General features: G+C 43.5%; 1 protein-coding gene across 1 annotated transcript in view; it reads right to left on the reverse strand.

Moving 5' to 3' along the window:
• The window catches only part of LOC100088891 (guanine nucleotide-binding protein subunit alpha-14), a 188,051-nt gene that overhangs the window by 52,681 nt on the left and 111,221 nt on the right, over positions 1-24,149 (reverse strand). The gene's annotated exons all lie outside the window — the stretch shown is intronic.

The following is a 24,149-nucleotide window of genomic DNA, read 5'->3' on the forward strand; positions in this document are numbered from 1 at the left end:
GACAGAGCCAGAATTAGAACTCAGGTCTCCTGACTCCCAGGCCGGTGCTCTAGCCACTTTGCTACACTGCTTCTCACAATGAGTATATTTGCCACGAAGCAGATATCTGTTCTCCTAGGCTAAAGGGGAACCGAACAGGGAAATGGAGATGGTGAAGGAAGGGAGAGAATGGCATTGATGAGATAGTGTCTAGGTGACATGCAGGACAAATATAGTGCTTAGAACAGTGCTCTGTACATAGTAAGTGCTCAATAAATACTATTGAATGAAATAGACTTTTCGTGTACCTAACCACTAACCATGTCAAAAACTGGATTTCCAAATCTGGTTTGAGCTTTGTTCTTCTAACGCTCTTGCTTCTACATGAGGGAAATAATCCCAACAGGGCTGATATAATAAATTGAACTTTAGATAAAGTTACCCAGAGTAACTTACATCCAGGAAGCTCAATAATTCTCCATAAAGTACTTAATAATGGTAATTACTGTGGTATTTGTTAATCAATCAATCATATTTATTGAGCACTTACTGTGTACAGAGTACTGTACTAAGTGCTTGGGAGAATATGACAGAATTGGTAGACATGTTGGTAGACACATAGCTAAGCACTTATTAAGTGAAAAGCACTGTTCTGAGTCCTGGGGTAGATACAAGATGATCAGGCTGGGCATAGCCCCTATCCCACATGAGGCTCGCAGTCTAATTAGGAGGGAGAGCAGGTTTTTGATCTTCCTTTTACTGATGAGGAAACTGAGCCACTGTGAAATGCCCAGGTTCACACAGCTCTTTCCACCAGATCCTCCAATGGCCGCCCGGCCACCTCCTCATCAACAGAAATTCTTTACCATTGGCTTTAAAGCACTCCATCCTACCTCACTTCACTGATCTCTACTACAGCCCAGCCCGCACGCTCTGCTCCTCGGGTGTCAGCTGACGCATTGTGCCCCAATCTCATCTATCTCTCTGTCAACCCCTTTCCCATGACTTTCCCCTAGATTGAGACTCGTTCCCCCTCCACATACGCCAGACCACCACTCTCCCCACCTTCAAAGCATTATTAAGGTCACATCTCCTCCAAGAAGTCTTCTCCAATTAATCCCTCTTTTCCTCAGCTCCCTCTCCCTTCTGCATCATCTATGCACTCGGATCTATGAAATCTGGGCAGTTGATTTGGCCCAGCCCTCAACCTCACAGCACTCATGTACATATCTTTAAACAATATATTATAAATTACTGATTTCTTTTTATTTCCGACTCCCTCCCTCATTGTGGGCAGGGAAAGTTTCTGCCATCTCTGTTGTTTTCTACTCTCCCCAGGGCTCAGTACAGTGCTCTGCACATAGTAAGCACTCAACCATTACCACTGATAGATTGATAGATCATGCTGCTTGTCTTGAAATCTCAAATGCCTAAGACACGGTATTATCCCCATTTTGTGGAAGAAGAGAAAAGTTTCAGTAACTTACCCACAGCTGTACAAGAAGTGAGCAGCAGAGCCAGGAAAATATCATCCACTATTCTTGACTCTCAGATCCCACACTCCCATTCAATATTTACATTTGATGACAGAGGCGCTCAGAAATGCACTCAATTCTGTGATTTTCTGTAAATACCATTACTTTTATTCCTGGACTCCCAAAACTTCATCCAATTTTTACACTTTCTGAGTTTCAGGAATCAATGCTCTTTGAAATCCCAGATCATATACCTCGGCAGAGGAATTCAGCTTAAGGTTAAAACTGCCTACTGTTCATAAAATTCTAAAACAAATATTTACAGTCCCAACTTTCCAGAATCATGAAGTTCCATTTTCCAAGTTTCCAAAATAGGCTTTGAAAGAGACCTTTTAATAAAGAGAGGTCCAAAACACACCATGATCTTTTTCCCTTGCAACTGTAAGTTAGGTTAAAAATTCCAAGGACACAAAAATCTTCTAATAATCAATCAATCAATCATATTTATTGAGCACTTACTGTGTGCAGAGCACTGTAGTAAGTGCTTGGGAGATTACAATACAACAGAGTTGGCAGACGTGTTCCCTGCCCACAAGTGGCTTAGAGTACAGAGAGAGGAGCCAGCCATGGAAGAATATAACACAATCACCTGGGATGAATCCAGATCTGCCTCTTCCGTATAGGGTATGGGGGTCTCAAATGGACCCCTCTCCATCCCCAAAGAGATGGTAGTCACTTGCAGAAATTGGTCCTGTTTTCTCTTCCAGGATCTGCTGAAACTTGGCTTGAACAATGCTTGGTTCTTTCCTGAGTTAATGTTGGATGATTGAATGAATATGCCTGTACTCCACAGTTGGCTTTATTGTCAGTGATTTGCCTAGAGCAATTTTCAAGGGCAGGAATAAACATGTTAGCCACCACAGAATTTGGACTCATGTAGTGGAGAAGCAGCATGTGTAGTGGATAGAGCATGGGACTGGGAATCAGAGGTCAGGGGTTTTAATCCTGGCTCTGTCACTTGTCTACTGTGTGACCTTGGGCAAGCCACTTCACTTCTCCGGGCCTCAGTTTCCTCATCTGTAAAATGGGGATTGAGATTGTGAGCTCCAAGTGGGACAGGAACTGTGTCCAATCTGACTTGCTTGTATCCACCCCAGTGCTTAGAACAGTGCCTGGCACATAGTAACTGTTTAACAAATACCATTATTATTATTATTACTCCAGGAACAGACTCCATGAAGACCCTCTCCAATTCATCATAGTCTCCCAAGGGCTTAATATAATACTCTGCCCACAAATAACAATGATGGTATTTGTTAAGTCACTGTGGTAGAGTCTTTTTGGACCAAGCATAAATCATCTGTCTATCCCTTAGCTTTCCATTTTTTCATTGTTTTCTCCCCCAAATACGACAAAAGCTTTTCAGAATGTGTTGCTCGGTGCAGTATGGCATTTCCTTTCTCTATTCAAGAAGGAAAGCATCTTCTAAATCCAATAATCTGTTGAACAGGTAAGCTTCTTGGCATGTCCCCAAAACAAATCCAACTGGGAAGTGAGCTATCTGAGCATATTTATGATGCCTAATTAGCTGGGTAGTAGCTTTGTAGCTGTGTACATAAGGGAGCCACATTGGAGAAGAAGAACTGGAAGAGGGAGTGTCCCATCACGTCTGCTCTCGACCACTGGAAAAAAATCTCTATTTGATGAGTCAAGAGACGAAGTGAGGGGAAAAGCAGCAGACCTAATCTGGTAAACCACAGCCATAGGGAGCCCTCAATACAGTTTAATAATAGCATATTGTACTTTCCTAAGCTCTTAGTTCTGTGCCCTGCATGAACACTCAATAAATAAAAGCTCATTGTGGTCAAGGAACATGCCTGTTATATTGTTGTGCTGTATTCTCCCAAGAGCTTAGTACAGCACTCTGCACACCATAAATACACTCAATAAATATGATTGATAGGGAGAGAGGAATTTTGGCACCTACTCCTTTGTGCTCCAGCAGGATAAATAAACTAGAAGTTTCATGGTCTGTCCTGAACGAAGATGATGGATTTCAAGAAGGGCAACCACCCCGTGATTCCACAAAGACGCCACTGTTGCTCTCAGAGACAGAATGCTGGGCTGCACAAACCATTGTTCCAATCCAGGAATGGCATTTTCTATGTTGCACTTGGATCTGTGACCTTTGGGCATTTGATATTCACCCCACCCTCAACCTCACAGCACTTAAGATTCACTTATCTTTAAATTATATATTATAAATTATTTGCATTAACACCTCTATCTCCCTCTAGACTGTATGCTCATTGTGGGCAGGAAATGTATCTGCTAACTCTGTTGTATTGTACTCTCCTAAGTGCTTAGTCAATGCTCTACACATAGTAAATGCTCAATAAATACCACTGATTAATTGGTTGTTATTCTTCCCCTATTTGAAAGTCTCAATGTATTTAGTATTCTCCTTTGTAGGTTACATTTTGTTATCATTACAAGTATATATATGTTATATATATAATGGTATTTGTTAAGCGCTTACTTTGTGCCAAACACTGTTTTAAGCAGTGGGGTAGATACAAGGTAATCAGGTTGTCCCACGTGGGGTTCACAGTCTTAATCTCCATTTTACAGATGAGGTAACTGAGGCACAGAGAAGTGAAGTGGCTTGCCCAAGATCAAACAGCAGATAAGTGGCAGAGGCCGGATTAGAACCCAGGACCTCTGACTCCCAAGCCTGCGCTCTTTCCACTAAGCCAAGTAACAATGATAAAGGAGTAGTTGCTTCCTATGGCAATGCTGGAAAATAATTAGCATTAAAAAAGAGGCCCATAGTGAGTGTAAATACCATCATTATTATCATTATGACTCTGAGACACTCACCTCCCAGAATCTTTGAGATGTGGGATTATTCCCAGCCCAGTAAAGGAACAAATTAAGTCTTCCTGAGTTTATGGCAGGATCCTGTTTCTTTGCTGCCAACTCTCCCCCAACTAACACCCGCCCCGCCCCGCTGAATGCATTTACATATCTGTCACACACACACAGACTGTGGTTAAAATGTACATTATAACCTTTGCCAACCCACTGTCATGGCCTCAGAGTCTCAGGGATCGAGGAGCCATGAAGCCTCAAAGTCGCTAATCACTCTGGCCTAAATCATCTCATTACGGATGGTAGACCCATTTGTCATTTTCCCAGGAAAATCAGTGGCATATTTGCCAAGTGTTTCTAGTTGATCGGAAAAAAGGTAGTATCTCCACTCAAAGAAGTGTGATTCTTGAGCAATTTACCAATTGAGGTAAACACGAGCAGGATGGGGATCTGTGGTGGCAAACAGAGCAGCTGGGTCTTTGGATCTTTATCTGTGGTTGGAATGTTGGCTAGGACACCATGTTCTTAGCAAGAAAAAAAAGGTGTCATGGGATTTCTAATGTCCACCAGCAGACAGGAAGAAGGGCCCAGAGTTTAACATTCACCAGAAAAAGAGCGGAATTATCAACATTGAACAGCTGCCAAAATCTTTTCACCTTTGACCTCATCTACTCATGTCTGATGCTGATTCTGATATTTTAATTGGTGGAGGAAGGAGGAATCCACAAATTTTAAAATTCTCATTTATGTCTTCTGGGCTCCTCAAATGATCTATCTCCTGCTATAGGTCCCAGCAGCCCAGAAAAACAATTGTGAAGGCGGCAGCCCAGTACTGTATAAGCAATAGATAGTAATTGTGGTATTTGTTAAGCGCTTACTGTGTGCCAGGCACTGTACTAAGCGCTGGGGTGGATACAAGCAAATCAGTTTGGACACAGTCCCTGCCCCACATGGGGCTCACAGTCTCACTCCCCATTTTACAGATGAGGGAACTGAGGCCCAGAGAAGCGAAGTGCTTTGCCCAAGGTCACACCGCAGATAAGTGGTGGAGATGGGATTAGAACCCGTGACTTTCTGACTCCCGGGCCCGAGTTCTATCCACTACGCCATGCTGCTTCTTGGTGATGATGTTGATGAATACCCCTGAAAGGTGAGCCCTCTGGGATGTCCCCAGTGGGCAGGGGTGGACCCAGGCCTAAAGGTTTTAACCTACAAAAGCCCACTTGTCCCTGTGTCATTGAGCAGAGCTGAAAATAACCCCCAATTCCTGGTTTGGAGGTCGATTCCCTAATCAGTCTGGCTCTTAGGGAGCCCTGTGGGGTGAAGTGCACTAAGCAGAAAAGGTAATAATAATAACAATAATAATAGTAGTATTTGTTAAGTGCTGACTATGTGGCAAGCACTGTATAGGATGCAGCATGGCCTCATGGATAGAACATGGGCCTGGGAGTCAGAAGGACCTGGGTTCTCAATGCTGACTCCTCCACTTGTCTGCTGTGTGACCTTGGGCAAGTCATTTCACTTCTCTGGTAGCTTGTATCTACCCCAGCGCTTACAACAGTGCTTGGCATAGAGTAGGTACTTAACAAATACCATCATTATTACTAGGCTCTGGAGTAGATACAAGATAATCATGTCCCACATGGGGCTCACAACTGTGAGCCCCATAAGTAGGAGAGAACACAAATACTGCATCCCCATTTTAGAGTGGAAACTGAGGCACAGAGAAGTAAAGTGACTAGCCCAAGGTCACATAGCAGGCAGGTGGTGGAACTGGAATGAGAACCCAGGTCCTCTGACTCCCAGGCCTTCGTCCTTTCCGCTAGGCCACACTGCTTTGAACTGGGAGAGTGGCAATTAGGGTTAGCCTAAACTGAAGAATAGGAGAAAGCCAGTCGTGGCAGGAGGCAAAGGTAGGAATTACAGTCAGATCTCAGGTTTAACTTCGCTGTTTCTCATATTTAAGCTGAGCTGTAGACAAAAAGCAGTGAACTTTTATTCATGTATGAGGAAGTGTACTACCAGGTTCTTATCCTCCCACTGTTATCTCAGCACTTCTGAACCAATTATGCACTTAGGCACCCGTAGCACTTCTGGACATATTCTGTAAATCACAGACCCTATTTAAGTACTTACTCCTCTCTCTTTCTAGTTTTCCTTTCAGCTCTTCTATCTCTATTTTATTTTCATGCCTGTCTCCTCTGCTAGACCTTAAGGTCCTCAAGGACAGGGTTCACATACTCTAACTCTGCCACTTGTCAGCTATGTGACTGTGGGCAAGTCACTTCACTTCTCTGTGCCTCAGTTACCTCATCTGTAAAATGGGGATTAACTGTGAGCCTCACGTGGGACAACCTGATGACCCTGTATCTCCCCCAGCGCTTAGAACAGTGCTCTGCACATAGTAAGCACTTAACAAATACCAACATTATTATTATTATTAATTCTATTGTACCTTCCATAGTGCTTAGTACAGGGTTCTTCACACATTGGGCACTCACTCAATCAATAAATTGGTGGTATTTATTGAATGCCTATTGTTTGCAGGGCACTGTATTAAGTGCTTAGGAAAATACAATAGAATTGGTAGACACGATCTCCACCCACAAGGAGCTTACAGTCTACAGGGGGAGACAGATATTAAAATAATTACAGAGAGGGGAAATGGTAGAGAATGAAGATATTTACATAAATGCTGTGAGTCTGGGTTGAGAGTCAAAGTGCTCAAGGGGTCCATAGCCATGCTTGTAGTTGATGCAGAGGGGAGTTTGGATAGGGGAAATGAGGGCTTTAGTCAAGAAAAGCCTCTATAAATATTATCGGTGGAATGATTTACAAGCATAGTGGCTTCCTACTGGCTCCTCTTCCCCACCTGCCTTGTATGAGGCAGCTGATCTGGGCCTCAGGACTACGGTGGAGTAAGTAAAACCCTGAAGATGCAAGCATTCACAACTCTCCTTGCTTTGGTTAAAGCCAAGGCATAAAAACAATGATAACCCTTCTAGATGGGCGACAACCTAGAAATGCTGTTTTGGGTCAAACCAGTTTTCCACCCAGCTGTGTTCGGTCCCAAAGTGGCACCAAAGTTCATGTGGAGGAATACTGTGGTGGTATCACATGGAGGACTATTATGAGGCGCAACATGGCCTAGAGGCTTTGAAGTCAGAGGCCCTGAGTTGTAATCCTGAGCTCTGCCACTTGTCTGCTGTGTGACCCTGGTCAAATCACCTAACTTCTAGGGGACTCAGTTTCCTCTACTGTGAAATGGACATTAAACTCCTGTTCTCCCTCCCCTTCAGACTGAATCCCATGTGCTCACACTCCTGTGCTCTTGGAGAAGCAGCGTGGCTCAGTGGAAAGAGCACGGGCTTTGGAGTCAGAGGTCGTGGGTTCGAATCCTGGCTCTGCCACTTGTCAGCTGTGTGACTGTGGGCAAGTCACTTCACTTCTTTGTGCCTCAGTTACCTCATCTGTAAAATGGGGATTAAGACTGTGAGCCCCACATGGGACAACCTGATTCCCCTGTGTCTACCCCAGTGCTTAGAACAGTGCTCTGCACATAGTAAGCGCTTAACAAATACCAGCTCTTTCCACTTTCCTCAGACTTATGGACAAGATTTCATATTCAGGAGCATCCCTAATCAGTAGTATTTATTAGCATATAATGGGGGCAGAACACTCTACTGAGCCCTTGGGAGAGAACAATAAATATCCAAGATTGGATCCCTGCCTACAAGGAGCTTCCAGTCAAAAGGGGGAAACAGTCATAAAATCATTTATAAATAAAAGGAATTTACAAATGAGAGGAATTGGACTGTATCCAATCTGATTGTCTTCTATCTACTACAATGCTTAGTACAGTTCTTGGCACATAGTAAGTGCTTAACAAATATCACAAACAATATCATTATTGTGGCTGCCCTTAACGCCAATGCTCATGGTTAGGGATGGATCTAGGGGTTCTTTGTACTCACAGGTGACACCCCCAATGATGAATTTGACCCACATGTGTGGGTGTGATTAAAATGGGTAGTGCTGCACACCCACAAACCTTTCTGTGGCACTGGAGAATGTGCCTTTTGTAGGAGCTCATGCTGTTCTCCAGTTTGCCTCTCTATTCTATTAATCAATTAGTGGTATTTATTGAGCACTTCCTGTGTGGTAGAATACTGTGCTAAGCTCTAGGGAAAGTACAATGCAATAAAGTTGGTAGATGTGATCCCTGCCTACAAGGAGCTTCCAGGCAAAAGGGGGAAAGAGTCATTAAATCATTTACAAATAAGAGGAAGAAGTGTCCAAACATTAGTGACACAAAACTCCACTCTGTACACAAAGAGCAATAATGCCTCAGGAGTTAGTAGGTATTTTCCTGCTTCCTTTTTACATCAAAAATATGGTCACCCTCCCACCCAGGCCCACAGCACAGATGTACATATACCTGTAATTTATTTATTTATCTATTAATATTAATGTCTGTCTCCCCCTCTAGATTGTGAGCTCGTTGTGGGTAGGAATGTGACTGTTGTTATATTGAACTCTCCCAAGCACTTAGTACAGTGCTTTGCACACAGTAAGCACTCAATAAAGATGACTGAATGACTGAATGAATGAAAGGAGAGGGGAGGAGAGTCACTGTCAGCTTCACTTTCTTCCTTAGAAATCTTAATGGACAGCTTGGTCCTCTAATTAGCACCCTGCCCCTCAGCCCAGATGGTCTGAGAGGGGTTTCAGAACAGCTTTCAGTCTCCTAGAAAAACAATCTCCTTCATCCTCCCAACCTGACAGCACTTATGCACATATCTTTAAATTATATATTAAAAATATTTATTTATTGTAATGTCTGTCTCCTCCTCTAGACTTTAAGCACCTTGTGGGCAGGGAACGTGTCTACCAACTCTGTCGTATGGCACTCTCCCAAATGCTTAGTACATGGCTCTGCACATAGTAAGTGCTCAATAAATACCATTGATTGATTGACTGATCCTCCCACTAATTCAACGTCTTTCCATTTGAACCTGCCCCTTTTCCTCCAGTTTTATCATTTTCCACTCTATCGACGACACCCAGGGCTTTATCCTCAACTTCTGATTTCAATTCCCCCCCTTAGCTCTTAACCCTTTTGTGATTTCCTCTTTTTTTATAATATTTTTTAAGCGCTTACTATGTGCCAGGCACTATTCTAAGCGCTGGGGCAGATACAAACTAGTCGGGTTGGACAGAGTCCATGTCCCACATGGGGCTCACAATATTAAATCCTATTTTACAGATGAGGTAACTGAGGCACAGAGAAGATAAGTGACTTGCCCTAGGTCACAACAGACAAGTATAGGCACCAGAATTAGAACCCAGGTCCATCTGACTCCCAGGCCCATGCTCTCTCCACTCAGTCATGCTACATCTCTTCTACTTCTCTACTAAGCCCACTGGGTCACTTTGATTTTTTTTTCTCACTTTCAGTACAGTTTACCTTTTCTCCTCCTTCTGTCAGGCTTTTACATCTTTCTTTTTCAATATTAGCTCTGAAAGCATTTTCAGCTCCTGGTTAATCACTTACCAATGGCATTCATTGACTGCTTACTGTGTGCAAAGCACTGTACCTATGTCCTTTGGAGAGTACACTAGAGTAGGAAGACATGATCCCTGCCTTCAAAGAGCTTAGTCAAGTGGACTAGAGGAAACCCCAAGCTTCCTATGAGGTTTGCCTTTCCTATCTATCGTGGCTTCTGCTTTTCCTGAATGGCTTAAATAGCTCTTCTTTTCTTCTCGAACCTTTCAGTCTGACCTCCAAGTTGCACTTTGCTAACTTCAGTGCTCTCCTTAAGCCTTTAGCCTAATCCTTATCCTCTGTCTTCACCATCTCTGTCGAGGATCTGGCATATTGCTTCAAAGGTCAAACGGCAGTTGCCAGGAACTTGCCCTTTTCTCTTCTCCCACTCGTTACTTTTTAATCAGGATCAGAAATCCCCTTCCTTCCATTCACTCGACATTGTGTTCCCTCAACTCTCTTTCCCCTCTCTCCTCAGGCTCTTCTCCTAAATGCTCCTCCTTTCTTCCCATTTTCTGATTTTCCAGTGTACTCTCCTTCTGATCCTCAGACTTTGGGAACTCCCATCCCCGTATTCCTCCTTTCCATATCTTGCCAAATCTCCCTAGCCTTTCATGTATGGTATTTATAAAATGTGTGCTCTTTTTCCTCAGTGCATATTACCCAGACTTTCCTAACCACATTTGGGTTATTTCTCGCCCGCAATACTAAAGCCACCTACTCTCTGGCCTTTAGTTTATCCTTCTTGTGGGGCCCAGATTACTTCACATATGTGACACTAACCATATCATCCCTGTCCTCGGAAGCTTCTCCCTGGCTGATCCCTCTATAACTTTTGTGTCTAGAACTCTGCTTTCCAAAATTCCATCTGTTCTCTAGGAAGGCTCAGGTGGACAGGGACTGCCATTTCAACCATGGAGGGGACCAGAAAAAGGCAAACAATTCTTTTCACTGGAAGGATGTTTGTGAGAATGCAAAATTGATGAGGCATACAAGCAGCATGACCTAGTGGAAAGAGCACAAGCCTGGGAGCCAGAGGCCCTGATTTGCTTTCATCCACACCAGTGCTTAGTACAGAGCCTGGTGCATAGGAAGTGCTTAACAAATATCACAATTATTATTATTATTATCTGGATTCTAATCCTGCCTCCACCATCTGAAGGCTGTGTAACCTTGGGCAAATCACTTCACTTCTCTGGTCCTCAGTTCCCTTATCTGTAAAATGAGGATTCAATACCTGTTCTCTTTCCTACTTAGACTGTGAGCCCCATCTGGGATAGGGACTGTGTCCATGCTAATAAACCTGTACCTACCCCAGCACTTCGAATGGCACTTGGACACACTTAGTAAGCACTCAACAAATACCATAATTATTATTAATTATAGCATCACCCTTTCAGCTAAATCTAGAGGAAGCACAGTGCTTTTTGCCAAACACAAGCAGCGTCTCCAGTCAGTCAATGGTATCTATCAAGCACTTACAGTATGCAGAGCACTGTATAATGCTTTTGGGAGAGTCCGATCTATCAGCGTTGGTAGATATGTTCACTGCCCACAAGGATCCTGGTGCTGGGTCATTCATTCGCCATTGGAGCCACTCTCCAGTTTATGTCCACCTCCCTTGTCATGTCACCTCCAAGAACACTATGCAACATTTAGCACTCCTGCTCTTTTTATGTCCCTAGCTCTTGTCTCATTTGTTCTAAGTCCTCATTTCCCTTGATAGTCACCACACCCTCAACACCACAGCCCTTATGTACATACCCATAATTTGTTTTAATGTCTGTCTCTCCCTTTAGACTGTAAGCTCACTGTGGGCAGGGATGGTGTCTACCAATTCTATTTTATTTTACTTTCCCAAGTGCTTAGTCCAGTGCTTCACACAGAGTGAGTGCTCAGTAAATACCACTAACTGATGGATTGTTCCTATCATATGTTTGCAATCTGTACCTGTTTGCTCCCTCCACTCCTCGATTAGATTGCAAATTCAGAGGGCAAGGACCACATCTTTTATTGTATGTTCCTAAGTACCTACCTAGTAGAATGCTCCACTCAGAGTAGATGCTCAATCGCTACTGATTCAATTATTGTTCATTACTGTATCTGTTAAGTGCTTAATGTCTCAAGCACTGTTCTAGGCACTGGGGTAGATATAATAATAATAATAATAATGTTGGTATTTGTTAAGCGCTTACTATGTGCCGAGCACTGTTCTAAGCGCTGGGGTAGACACAGGGGAATCAGGTTGTCCCACGTGGGGCTCACAGTCTTCATCCCCATTTTACAGATGAGGTAACAGGCACCGAGAAGTTAAGTGACTTGCCCAAAGTCACACAGCTGACAAGTGGCCGAGCCGGGATTCGAACCCATGACCTCTGACTCCAAAGCCCATGCTCTTTCCACTGAGCCACGCTGCTTCTCTATAATGTTGGTATTTGTTAAGCGCTTACTATGTGCCGAGCACTGTTCTAAGCGCTGGGGTAGACATAGGGGAATCAGGTTGTCCCACGTGGGGCTCACAGTCTTAATCCCCATTTTACAGATGAGGGAACTGAGGCACAGAGAAGTGAAGTGACTTGCCCACAGTCACACAGCCGACAAGTGGCAGAGCTGGGATTCGAACTCATGAGCCCTGACTCCAAAGCCCATGCTCTTTCCACTGAGCCACGCTGTAGATGTAAGTTAATCAGGTCAGACACAGTCTCTATCCCACATGGAGCTCACAGTCCAAGTAGGAAGGAGAACTGGTATTGAATCCCCATTTTACAGTTGAGGAAATTGAGGCACAAAGAGTGAAATGACTTGCCCAAGGTCACAAGGCAGTCAAGTGGTGGAGCTAGGACTAGATTACCGAAGATGATGCCTTCCCTGTTGCTCCTATTATGACACTATTCCTCCACAATCGTAAGCCTGTTGTGCACAGGGAATGTGTCTACCGACTCTGTTATATTGTACCTGATTTCTTCGTATCTATTCCAGCACTTAGTACAGTGCCTGGCACACAGTAAGCACCTAACAAATACCATTATTACTATTATTATTATTACTCTCCAAAGCACTTAGCACATTGCTCTGCACACAGTAAGGGCTCAATAAATATGATTGATTGATTCTATCTATAGTCTAAGCATGGAAACTTGGGAAAACCTTTGAAACCCTTCCATCCTCTGTGCCTTTCCTCCCACTTCCCTCCCTCCTCTCACTGTGGGCTGGGAATATGTCTGTTTATATGTCCCAAGAGCTTAGTACAGTGCTCCTCATACAGTAAGTGCTCAATAAATGTGACTGAATGAATGAGTGAATGAATGAATGAAGTCAGTTGTCAAATCCTGCTGCTTCTTTACCTTCAACATTAGAGGGTCCAGTTCCTCTTTTCCTCCACCGCTAATCCCTGGTCTACAATCTGGTCACTTCCCTTCAGGGCTACTCTAACCTCATCCCTTCTGATCCCTCAGCCTCCAACTTCTACCTACTCTGATATGTTCTTGCCCACAGCAGCTAAAATCAATTTTCCTGTCTGACTCCTCCCCCAGGGCGTGCCACTTCTTATAATAATGATGATGATAATAATAATAATAGTATTTGTTAAGCGCTTACTATGTGCCGGGCCATGTACTAAACGCTGGGGTGGATACAAGCAAATCAGGTTGGACACAGTCCTTGTCCCACATGAGGCTCACAGTCTCAATCCCTATTTTACAGATGAGGTAACTAAGGCCAAGAGAAGTGAAATGACTTGCTCAGGGTCACACAGCAGACAAGTGTCAATGTGGGAGGAGGTGTGGCTTATCCTTGGCCAGCTCCCTGTCCCCCAGTATTTTAATCAATGATATTTACTAAGCACTTACTGTTTGCAGAGCACTGTACTAAGCTTTGGGAAGAACACAGTTCAATAGAGTTGGTATACATATTCCCTGCCCTCAAAGAGCTTAGGTCAAGAGTTATTTCCAATAATTATCACTGACTGTAAAACAAAATAACCTCATCTGCTCAAGACACAAGTTTCTAGATGGCAGGAATTATTATTAAAAACATTATCACTATTACAATTAATACTTTTATTTGTTAAGTGCTTACTATGTGCCAAGCACTGTTCGAAGCACTGGGATAGGTACAAGATACAAGATCAGTACCTGTCCCACATGGGGCTCACAGGCACAACAGGCTTACAATCCCCAGGCAATCAATTAAGTACTATATGCAGAGCACTGAACTAAGTGGTTGGGAAAGTACAATACAACAGATACATTACCTGCCCACAATGAGTTTACAGTCTAGAGGGGGAGAAGGACATTAATATAAATGTCTAAATTATGGATATATACATAAGTTCTGTGGGACTGAGGCGGGGATGTATAAAGGGAGCAAGTCAGGGTGACACAAAAGGGAGTTGAAGAAAAGGAAAAGAGAGCTTAGTCAGGGAAGGCCTCTTGGAGGAGATGTGCCTTCAGTTAGGATTTGAAAGGAGGGAGAGCGATTTTCTGTCAGATATGAAGAGGGAGGGCATTCCAGGCCAGAGGCAGGATGTGGGCAAGAGGTTGCTGGCCAAATGGGCAAGATGGAGGTACAGTGAGTAGGTTAGCATTAGAGGAGTGAAGTGTGTGGGCTGCAGGGGAATAATACCCAGCAAATCAACCAAAGGGGCAGGGTAGAAGTAACAGAGCTCTGATTTGAACTTCATTACCGACCTGTTACACGTCTCAGCCAAGTCACAACAAAGTAAGCATTAAACGAATACCATAATTATTATTATCATTATTATTATCGTGGGTTCTTACAGGTGCAAAGAATGATCTTGCTTTCCCTTTTCATATTTTTATAGGGGGTTCATTAATTGGCATCATGCCATGAATGTTAATTTCTGCAAATGAGGACAAATCTATGTCAGAATGTCAACTAGTCTACAGGATTTTAAGAGAGGGATAACCAATGGCCTCTTCATCAGCAATTAAGGAATAAGAATCGTTCCATAAAGCTGACAGCTAAATGGCATGAAAATCCAGAGTGAAAAACAAGGAGTTGTGTATAATTTGAATAGACCATATATGAAAGAGTTTTCTGTGATAGTTTCTATTTGTTGTGGTTGTTTTTTTGAAAAACCTTTCACTGTTCAAAGAGTACTGAAGAGTTCTATTAATTTGATACATGTTCCTTGTCTTTTTACCAAGAACTAATAAAAATAATGGGGGTGGGAGGGTGGGGAGAGAAAGAGAAAAAAACAATCTCCAGAAGTGAATTTCATTTTCATGACGTTTCCCTGAGAAGCACTCATGTATGAAATTGGTTTGTGTGGTCTTTGAGGAGTATTCTGGGGTACAGGCTTTCAGAAACACTTTATTTTTATTTCAGTGGAACTTATTTGCATCTTTCCTGAAACATTTCCAGACATTTAACTCCCTCCTCAGCCTCCTGTCCCCTCAACTCCCCACTCCCTTGCCCTCGGTGAGCTGGCCGCCTACTTTATTAAGAAAATTGACATCATCAGGTGTGAGCTCCCTAAAATGGTCCCTGCCCCTCCTCAGTCCCTCCCCCTTCCGGCCCCCTCTTCAACTCTCCCATCCTGCCCAGCAGTATCTCTAGAGGAGATCACTTGCCTCCTCTCAAATGCCAACCCCTCCCCACCCGCGTATCTGACCCCATTCCTTCACACTTTATCAAAACTCTCGCCCACTCACTTTTTCCCTCCCTAACAGCCATTTTCAACCATTCACTCTCCAGTGGCTTCTTCCCTACTGCTTTCAAACATGCCCATGTCTCCCCTCTCCTAAAAAAAGATCCTCCCTTTACCCCATGTCTCCCTTCAGTTATTGCCCATCTCCCTCTTACCATTCCTCTCCAAACTCCTTGAGTGAGCTGTCTACACAACTCCTTGAGTGAGCTGTCTACACCCGCTGTTTCAAATTCCTCTCTGGTTTTTCCGTAACCTTGGTACTATCCTTGACACCTGTCTGTCATTCAATGCACACAACACCACTAAAATCTGCCCTTTCCTCTCCATCCAAACTGATACCACGTTAATACAACCACTCATCCTGTCCTGCCTGTCACTAAATCCTGACTAGTCCATCTTCACAACACCACTAAAATCTGCCCTTTCCTCTCCATCCAAACTGATACCACATTAATACAATCACTCATCCTATCCTGCCTGGATTACTGCATTAGCTTCCTTGCTCACCTCCCAGAGTCCTGTCTCTCCCCACTTCAGTCCATACTTCACTCTGCTCCCCAGATTATTTTTCTACAAAAACGTTCAGGACATGTCTCCTTGCACCTCAAAAAAGTCCAGTGGTTTCCCATCCACCTCCACATCAAACAAAAACTTCTCACCATTGGCTTTCACCACTGGTTTTAAAGCACTCAACCACCTTTCCTCCTGCTACCTCGCCTCGCTTTTGTCCTTCTACAACCCAGCCCACACACTTCATTCCTCTAGTGCTAACCTTCTCACCCTGTCTCAATCTTGCCTGTCTTGCTGCCGACCCCTAGCCCACATCCTGCCTCTGGCCTGGAATGCCCTCCCTCCTCAAATCTGACAGAAAATTACTCTCCCCTACTTCAAATCATTATTGAAGACATCTCCTCCAAGAGGCCTTCCCAGACTAAGCCCCACTTTTCTTCATCTCCCACTCCCTTCTGCGTCACCTGACTTGCTCCCTTTGCTCTTCTCACCTCTCAGCCCCACAGCACTTATGTACATATCTGTAATTTTATTTATTTGTATTCATGTCTGTCTCCCCCCACCCCACCCCAGACTGTAAATTCATTGTGGGCAGGGAATGTGATGCTTTAGTATTGTATTGTACCCTCTCAAGTGCTTAGTACAGTGCTCTGCACACAGTAAGCACTCAATGAATATGACTGAATGAATGAATGAACTTTTTCCCTCACAGTCAGTGGAGAGGATGTTTGAGTAATATGGATTTTGACAACAGCATTAAAGAATGGAATAAAAAAATTGCCTTTTTCAACTTTTGCAACAGGGTAGACTCGAAGGCCTGGGGTAGGGGCTCTCTTCTCTGGTGTCAACCACATCAAACTTTAAGTCCTTTTCCTGGAAGCATCCTTTGGCATCTTCCTCCCTTGATGCATGCCATAGTTCACCTGCCACCCACCTTCTCAACACTGAATTCTGCTCTTGGGTACAGACTGAGGTCCTGGAAGTTTAGATGCAGAACTTCACAAAAAACACTATTCCATTCAGGTTGGAGCACACTTTCCTTCACCAAATCCAGCAGACTACAGTTCTCCTCACATTCAACTCCCTCCTAAAATCCTACTTCCTCGAACAAGCCTGCTGCCCCGATTAGTTCCCCAGCACCCTAAGCCATATCATGCCAGCCACCACTAGCACTTGTGAACTTGTTTACACCCTCCTTAGCACTCATGAATAATATATCTGCTCAATTCATTTATTTTTGCTACTCTAGTTGTATATCTAGTGGCTGTCCCTATGGTCTAAACACCCTTTTCTTTCACTGTGAGACCTGAACTACAAGCAGGAGAGTTGAAATTGGGAAAGCAAGGAAGGCAGAAGAATATATCGCCTCAACCACTGCATCTGCCTCCTCACTGACCTTCCTGCCTCCAGCCCATACTTCATTCTGGTGCCTGGATCATTTTTCCAAAAATATCTTCTGCGCACATTTCCCCATTCCTCAAAACCCTCTAGTGGCTGTCCATTCATCTCTGCAACACACAAAAACTCCTCACCCTTGGCTTTAAGGCACTCAATCAGCTCTCTCCATCCTACCTAACCTCACTTCTCTCCCAAAGTGCACAGACATCCTTCTCTCCCAAAGTGCACAAACATCCAGGCTCTACCTAGCAGTCAAGCCATCCTAACTCACTTACTTGCATGGGACTTGCGTTTAGGTTAGGGAGGTGGATTATCTCACCATCAGCAGGGAAAGAACTGCATTATTTTTCCAGTGGTGAGAATAGATTACCCTGAATCATCCACACTTTCTCATCTGAACTGCAAAATGCTTGGGATTAGGAGAACGGAACACCCCCAGTGCCTTCCCGATCACAATCACAGAGGCCACAGACAGGACTGTGACTCCAACACAAACTAAGCAGTTCCTAGTGGGCAGACTCAATCATCATCCAGAAAACACTTACTTTCCCACCCCATACCCAAAGTTTGGTCTTTTAGGCAGCTCCCCTTATTGGACCCTGCTCCTACCATCACCCAGAATTTGACAAAACCTCAATTAGCCTCCACCTAGGTGGTGATGTCTTCTTAAATTCCTTCCTCATCTGAAATGAAAACTTGGGCTGAATATTCAAAGGATACCACAGTAGGTGATGAGCAATCAGAACCCATGAGACCAATGAACCTGGGATTTCAATTTAGAGCCCTAATGCCTTCTGTGACTTCACCATGGTGGTGGTGTTGTTCATGTAAATGTAGGCTCGTCCCCACCAAGAGGTGAGGCCAGTGTGAGACAAATTTTCCCAAGACTTCCCACTGTCACCAAATATATTCACTTGTAAACAGGGTGAGTTGCTGGGCACAACTGCTTTTGGAAGGATTTTGACCGACTCATTGACTTCTCCATTAACAAGTTAAAAGGGTATAATCTGGAATGCAAATCAATCGATTATAGTATTTATTGAGCACTTAATCTATGCAGAGTAGATCTTGGAGAGTGGTTTCAGAAATTTCACTTTGATTTGCAGTACACAAATAGGCAGATGCAGTTTATTTGGAACATTGGGGTGGCTCTACGTGGAAAACCCGATGTTCAGGAAAACTCGTGCTGTAGTATGCATCCATTTCGAGGCCAAACTCACAAGCCATTTTCTTTTGATACCTCTGCACGCTGCATCCAACCAGGCTCGTGTTGTTGGATGAACATTAACTGATTGTTTAACAACATTCTAGCCAAAAAGTGAAGTGAAAATACGCTTTATGGCAAAACTGAATGTGTAGGTTTTCACTTATCTCAGGGCTTGCCAGAACCCAAATCCTAGACAGACACAAATTGGTCAGTCTAACCTACTAATTTTAACAAAAATGAGTTTCCATCTCATTGAGACTTAAGCGCCTTGCTTCTAAGCAACTGTTGCTATAGTATCTTTCCAAAGAAATCATAAATGATGTTTTGTGCTGGTAACACATTTCTGCAAGATTTCCATGTAAAGTGTAAAGTATAGACTAAGTAAATACATCAGTCTGACTCATCTGTCAAAAAAAAATAATAATCAGGCAGGGAACAAGCAATCATCTCCAACAGGATGCATCTTGGTTCAAGAAAATATATTGGTAAATATAAACCTTAACTTTCATCAAATATAAATCATTCAATTGGTAATTATTGAGCCCTTACTGTGTGCAGAACACTATACTAAGTGCTTGGGAAGGTACAGTACAACAGAGTTGGTAGACATATTCGTTTCCCACAAGGAGCATACAGTCTAGATGGGGAGACTGACATTAAAATAAATTACAGAGATGCGCATAAATTCTGTAGGGCTGAAGGTGGGGTGAATATCAAGTGCTTAAAGGATGAAGATCCACCTATTCATGAGAAGCATCATGGCCTAGTGGATAGAACATAGGCCTGGGAGTCAGAAGGACCTGGGTTCTAATTCTGCCTCTGCCAATTGTCTGCTGTGTGACCATGGGAGAGTCACTTCACTTCTCTGGGCCTCAGTTACCTCATCTGTAAAAGGGGGACTTCAGACTTTGAGCCCCACAAGAAATAGGGACAGTGTCCAACCTGATTTTCTTGTATCCACCCCAGCATTTTTGTACAGTGCCTGGCACATAGGAAGTTCTGTCTCACAAACCCGTAACCTTGGCGTTATCCTTGATTCCTCTGCTTCTCATTCAATCCACATATCAATCCATCACTAAATCCTGCCTGTCCCACCTTTAAAACATCGCTAAAATCCACCCTTTCCTCTCCATCCAAACTGCTGCCACACTAATACAATCCCTCATCCTACCCCGCCTGGATTAGTCCATCAGCCTCCTTGCTGACCTCCCAGACTCCTGTCTCTCCCCATTCCAGTCCTTACCTCACTCTGCTGCCCAGATCATTTTTCAACAAAAATATTCACGACGTGTCTCCTGGCTCCTCAAAAGACTCTAGTGGTTGCCCGTCCACCTCCACATCAAACAAAATCTTCTTACCATTAGTTTAAAGCAGTCCACCACCTTGCCACCTACCTCACCTCGCTACTCTCCTTCTGCAACCCAGCCCGCACACCTCGTTCCTCTAGTGCTAACCTTCTCACTGCGCCTTGATCTTGCCTGTCTTGCGGCCAACCCCTGGGTCACATCCTGCCTCTGGCCTGGAACGCCCACCCTCCTCAAATCCAACAGGCAATTACTCTCCCTGCCCTTCAAAGCCTTACTGAAGGCACATTTCCTCCAAGAAGCCTTCCCAGACTAGGCCCCTCTTTTCCTCTTCCACTCCCTTCTGCGTCACCCTTATTTGCTCCCTTTATTCTCCGCCCCCTCCACCCCAAACTCCCAGCCCCACAGCATTATGTACATATCTGTAATTGATTTATTTGTATTGATATCTGTCTCCTCCCTCTAGACTGTAAACTCGTTGTGGGCAGGGAATGTGTCTGTTTATTGTTGTATTGTACATTCCCAAGCACTTAGTACAGTGGTCTGCTCATAGTAAGCACTCAATAAATACTATTGAATGAATGAATGAATGAACTTAGTACAGTGCTCTAAATGTAGTAAGCACTCAATAAATAAGATTGAATGAATGAATGAATGAATAACAAATACCACAATTATTATTATTATTCATATGTAGCGGTCCTTTTTTTTAGAGGTAAGATAACTCATAGTGAGGTGCTAAGCATGTGCATGTGGCTAAAAAGCCCAATATGCATCTGATAATCCATGTCACAGTCTTTGTACATTTTCTAAGAACTGTCAGAAACTTTCAGTGACCCAGCACACTAATTGGCTGATTAAAATTTTGAAAGACCATTAGCATCATTTCGAATTGCCCCAGAGATGTAGGATTTTCAGGTTCTAAATAAAGCAGGTGAGGAGATGAAGGTGGGAGTTTGGACTGGCAAGAATTTGAAATGATTCTGAATCATCTTCCATGAAGCATAAATCTTTCTGAAACACTCAGACTAGAAGCTCAGCTGAACAATAATCTTGGAAGCACTGCGGCATGCTTAACTTTCTACGCAACCTGAATATCTGAACCAAAATGCAATCCAAATTTGTGCAGACAGACACTGAGGTCTTATCAATGAGACATGAAAGAAGAATTCCAGAGCTATTAAAGGCCTTTTACAATGTTTTGTCCATTCCTGAACTTTGAGATATGTAAAAATTTGGAGAGGGTTGGGGGAGGGAAGTGGCCTGGGTGGGGGGTGGGGGGAGGGGGGCAGGGCGTGTTTCCAAGTTTACTCCAATTACTTAGAATTCTTGAGTACAAAAAGTTCCTAAGACCCTTGACAAAACACAGAATTAGACCCCACGCATATTTAGTGGGTTCGTATTCTAAATTACACAAGACATTCATAGGGAACATTATGAAAACAACTGCAGAAGTACAGAGATTGGATATGAGAAAGTATGAAGGGATATGATGAAAGGGATGTGAAATAAGGGGTAAAATTCTTGGGGGGGTAGGGGGGAACACGGGTTTCTGCCTGCAAAGCAGGTCTGAAGGAGGCACTAGCAAGATACAATCAATCAAAGGATCAGTGGTATTTATTGAGCACTTGCAATGTGCAGAGCACGATATTAAGTGCTTGGGAAAGTACAATACAATAGAAATAAGGGTAAGATCATTGTAAGACTAACTGGAGCCTGGTTTCCCAGGCTGTGGAACCAAGGACATAGAAAGGAGACATGCTTGAGGGAAGCAAAGGATTCCAACTGGGAAATGGAAGATGAATGAATGAAACAATCAATCAATGGCATTTATTGAGCACTTACTACTCAGTTTTACTACTATTAGTAGTAGACTAATGATAATCATGATTTTGTTGTTGTTGTTGTTGGTATTTGTTAAGCGCTTACTATGTGCAGAGCACTGTTCTAAGCACTGGGGTAGATACAGGGTAATCAGGTTGTCCCACGTGAGGCTCACAGTTAACCCCCATTTTACAAATGAGGAAACTGAGGCACAGAGAAGTTAAGTGACTTGCCCACAGTCACACAGCTGACAAATGGCAGAGGAGGGAGTTGAACTCATGACCTGACTCCGAAGCCCTGACTTTTCCACTGAGCCACGCTGCTTCCCACTTCCATTTATTAAGCACTTACTATATGCCAGATATTGCACTAAGTACTGGGGTGGATATAAGCACACTGGGTTGGACACAGTCCCTATCCCACATGGGGTTCAGTCTCAATCTCCATTTTACAGGTGAGGAAACTGAGGCACAGAGAAGTGAAGTGATTTGCCCAATGTCACACAGCAGACATTTCGCAGAGCCCGGATTAGAACCCATGACCTTCAGACTCCCAGGCCTGTGCTCCATCCACTACGACATGCTGCTTCTCTATGTGCTAAGCGCTTTGGAGAGCACAATCCAACAGAATTAGCAGATACATTCCCTAATACCTGCCAGATATGTGCCCATCACACGCTTACAGTCTAGAAGGGGAGACAGAAATTAATATGAATAAATAGGTAATTTATAATATATAATTTAAAGATAGGTACATAAGTGTTGTGGGGTTGGGGGTTGGCCGAATATCAAGAACAGTGCTTGGCACACAGTAAGCGCTTAATAAAAACCATCATTATTATTATTAAATAAAGAATGAGGCCTGGGGGAAGGCCATTCTATACACACTGATAGCAGAGCCAGCCTATAAAGTGGTACTTCAGTCATACTTTACAGTTCTCAAGCTCATGCTCTCTTAGAGATAGCTGACAGGCTTGGCTTGGTAAAGAATTTCCAGACTGCAGGAAACATTAACAGGCTTTAAATGGAGGGCAAAATGAGAAGTGAAGATAAAGAAACCCAATTCCCTCCTCAGTCACTGCTTTCCCTCCCCTTCTCCCCACCTCCCTTCTCTGCATTTCTCTCCTTGGTCTGAAAACACGTCACTGTTGGAGTGTTGTTTTTTCAAGTAGCTGGTGGCGACAGGAAAACAAATATAATAGCAGCTTTGTGATTTCCTATTCCTTTAAGACCTGCCCTTTTATTTCCTGTACTACCTCTATTTTCTTACTATGTCTTGTAAGCTCAGGCATGCATATACTTATTACAGCAACCGTCCATTTGCCTTAGGAGCCCATCCACTCTTGCCTCCTCAAAAGGCTAGGCCATGGGCACTCTGTTGTCAAGAATGCTATGTTGCCCTTCTAGATGAAACAAGGCCAGTCCAGTGATGTATTGAGTGTGTTCTGCAATCAGTTAAAGAATCAAAGTCATTTACTGCCTGCTTACAGGGTACAGGGTACTGTACTAAGCGTTTGGGAAAGTGCAATACAACAAAATTGGTAGACAACATCTCTCCCCACCAGGAGCTTACAGTCTACGGGAAGAGACAGATGTGAAAATACATTACGGAGAGGGGAATCAGTGGAGTACACAGATATTTACCTAAGTGTTGTGGGGCTGAGGTTTGTATCTAAGGAGGATCATTATTTTTAAAAAAACAACAACAAAAACACTGGACACTGCAGGCAAAACACCAAGGAAACAAGAAGTCAAATTGGACAGAAAAGACTTGAAAATTCTTGGTCCCTAAACCCCAAATGAGTAATCAGATCCACAAATTGAACAAAATCAGAGAAGCAGCATGTCCTAGTGGATAGAGCACGGCCCTGGGAGTCAGAAGGATCTGGGTTCTAGTTCTGGCTCTGCCACTTGTCTCCTCTGTGACCCTGGATAAGTCACTTCACTTTTCTGTGCCTCAATTACTTCATCTGTAAAATGGGGATTAAGACTGTGAGCCTCATGTGGGACATGGACTGTGTCCAACTTGATTATCTTGCATCTACCCCAGCACTTAGTACAATGCCTGGCATATAGTAAGCACTTTATAAATATCATAAATAAAAATCATCATCATCGACAAATTGAACGGCAGCACTGAAGATTCTTTACAATTTTGTAGTTGGGTTAAGCTCAGATGCATCACTTTGTCCATCCTTATCCCCCTTTCAATCCATCTTGAGCACTTGTAACTAGGGAGGTTTGGTGACTCCTACATTCATAAGGCCAAGCCTCGATAAAGAACAGTCTATAAAGACTTCTCTGGAGTATCTCAAATCAAATCAAAGCTTCAAGGGCACTTTTGGTGCCCGAAACACTGTGAGGAT

This window comes from Ornithorhynchus anatinus, chromosome X5 (genome assembly GCF_004115215.2).
Source record: "Ornithorhynchus anatinus isolate Pmale09 chromosome X5, mOrnAna1.pri.v4, whole genome shotgun sequence".
NCBI classification, from domain to species: domain Eukaryota; kingdom Metazoa; phylum Chordata; class Mammalia; order Monotremata; family Ornithorhynchidae; genus Ornithorhynchus; species Ornithorhynchus anatinus.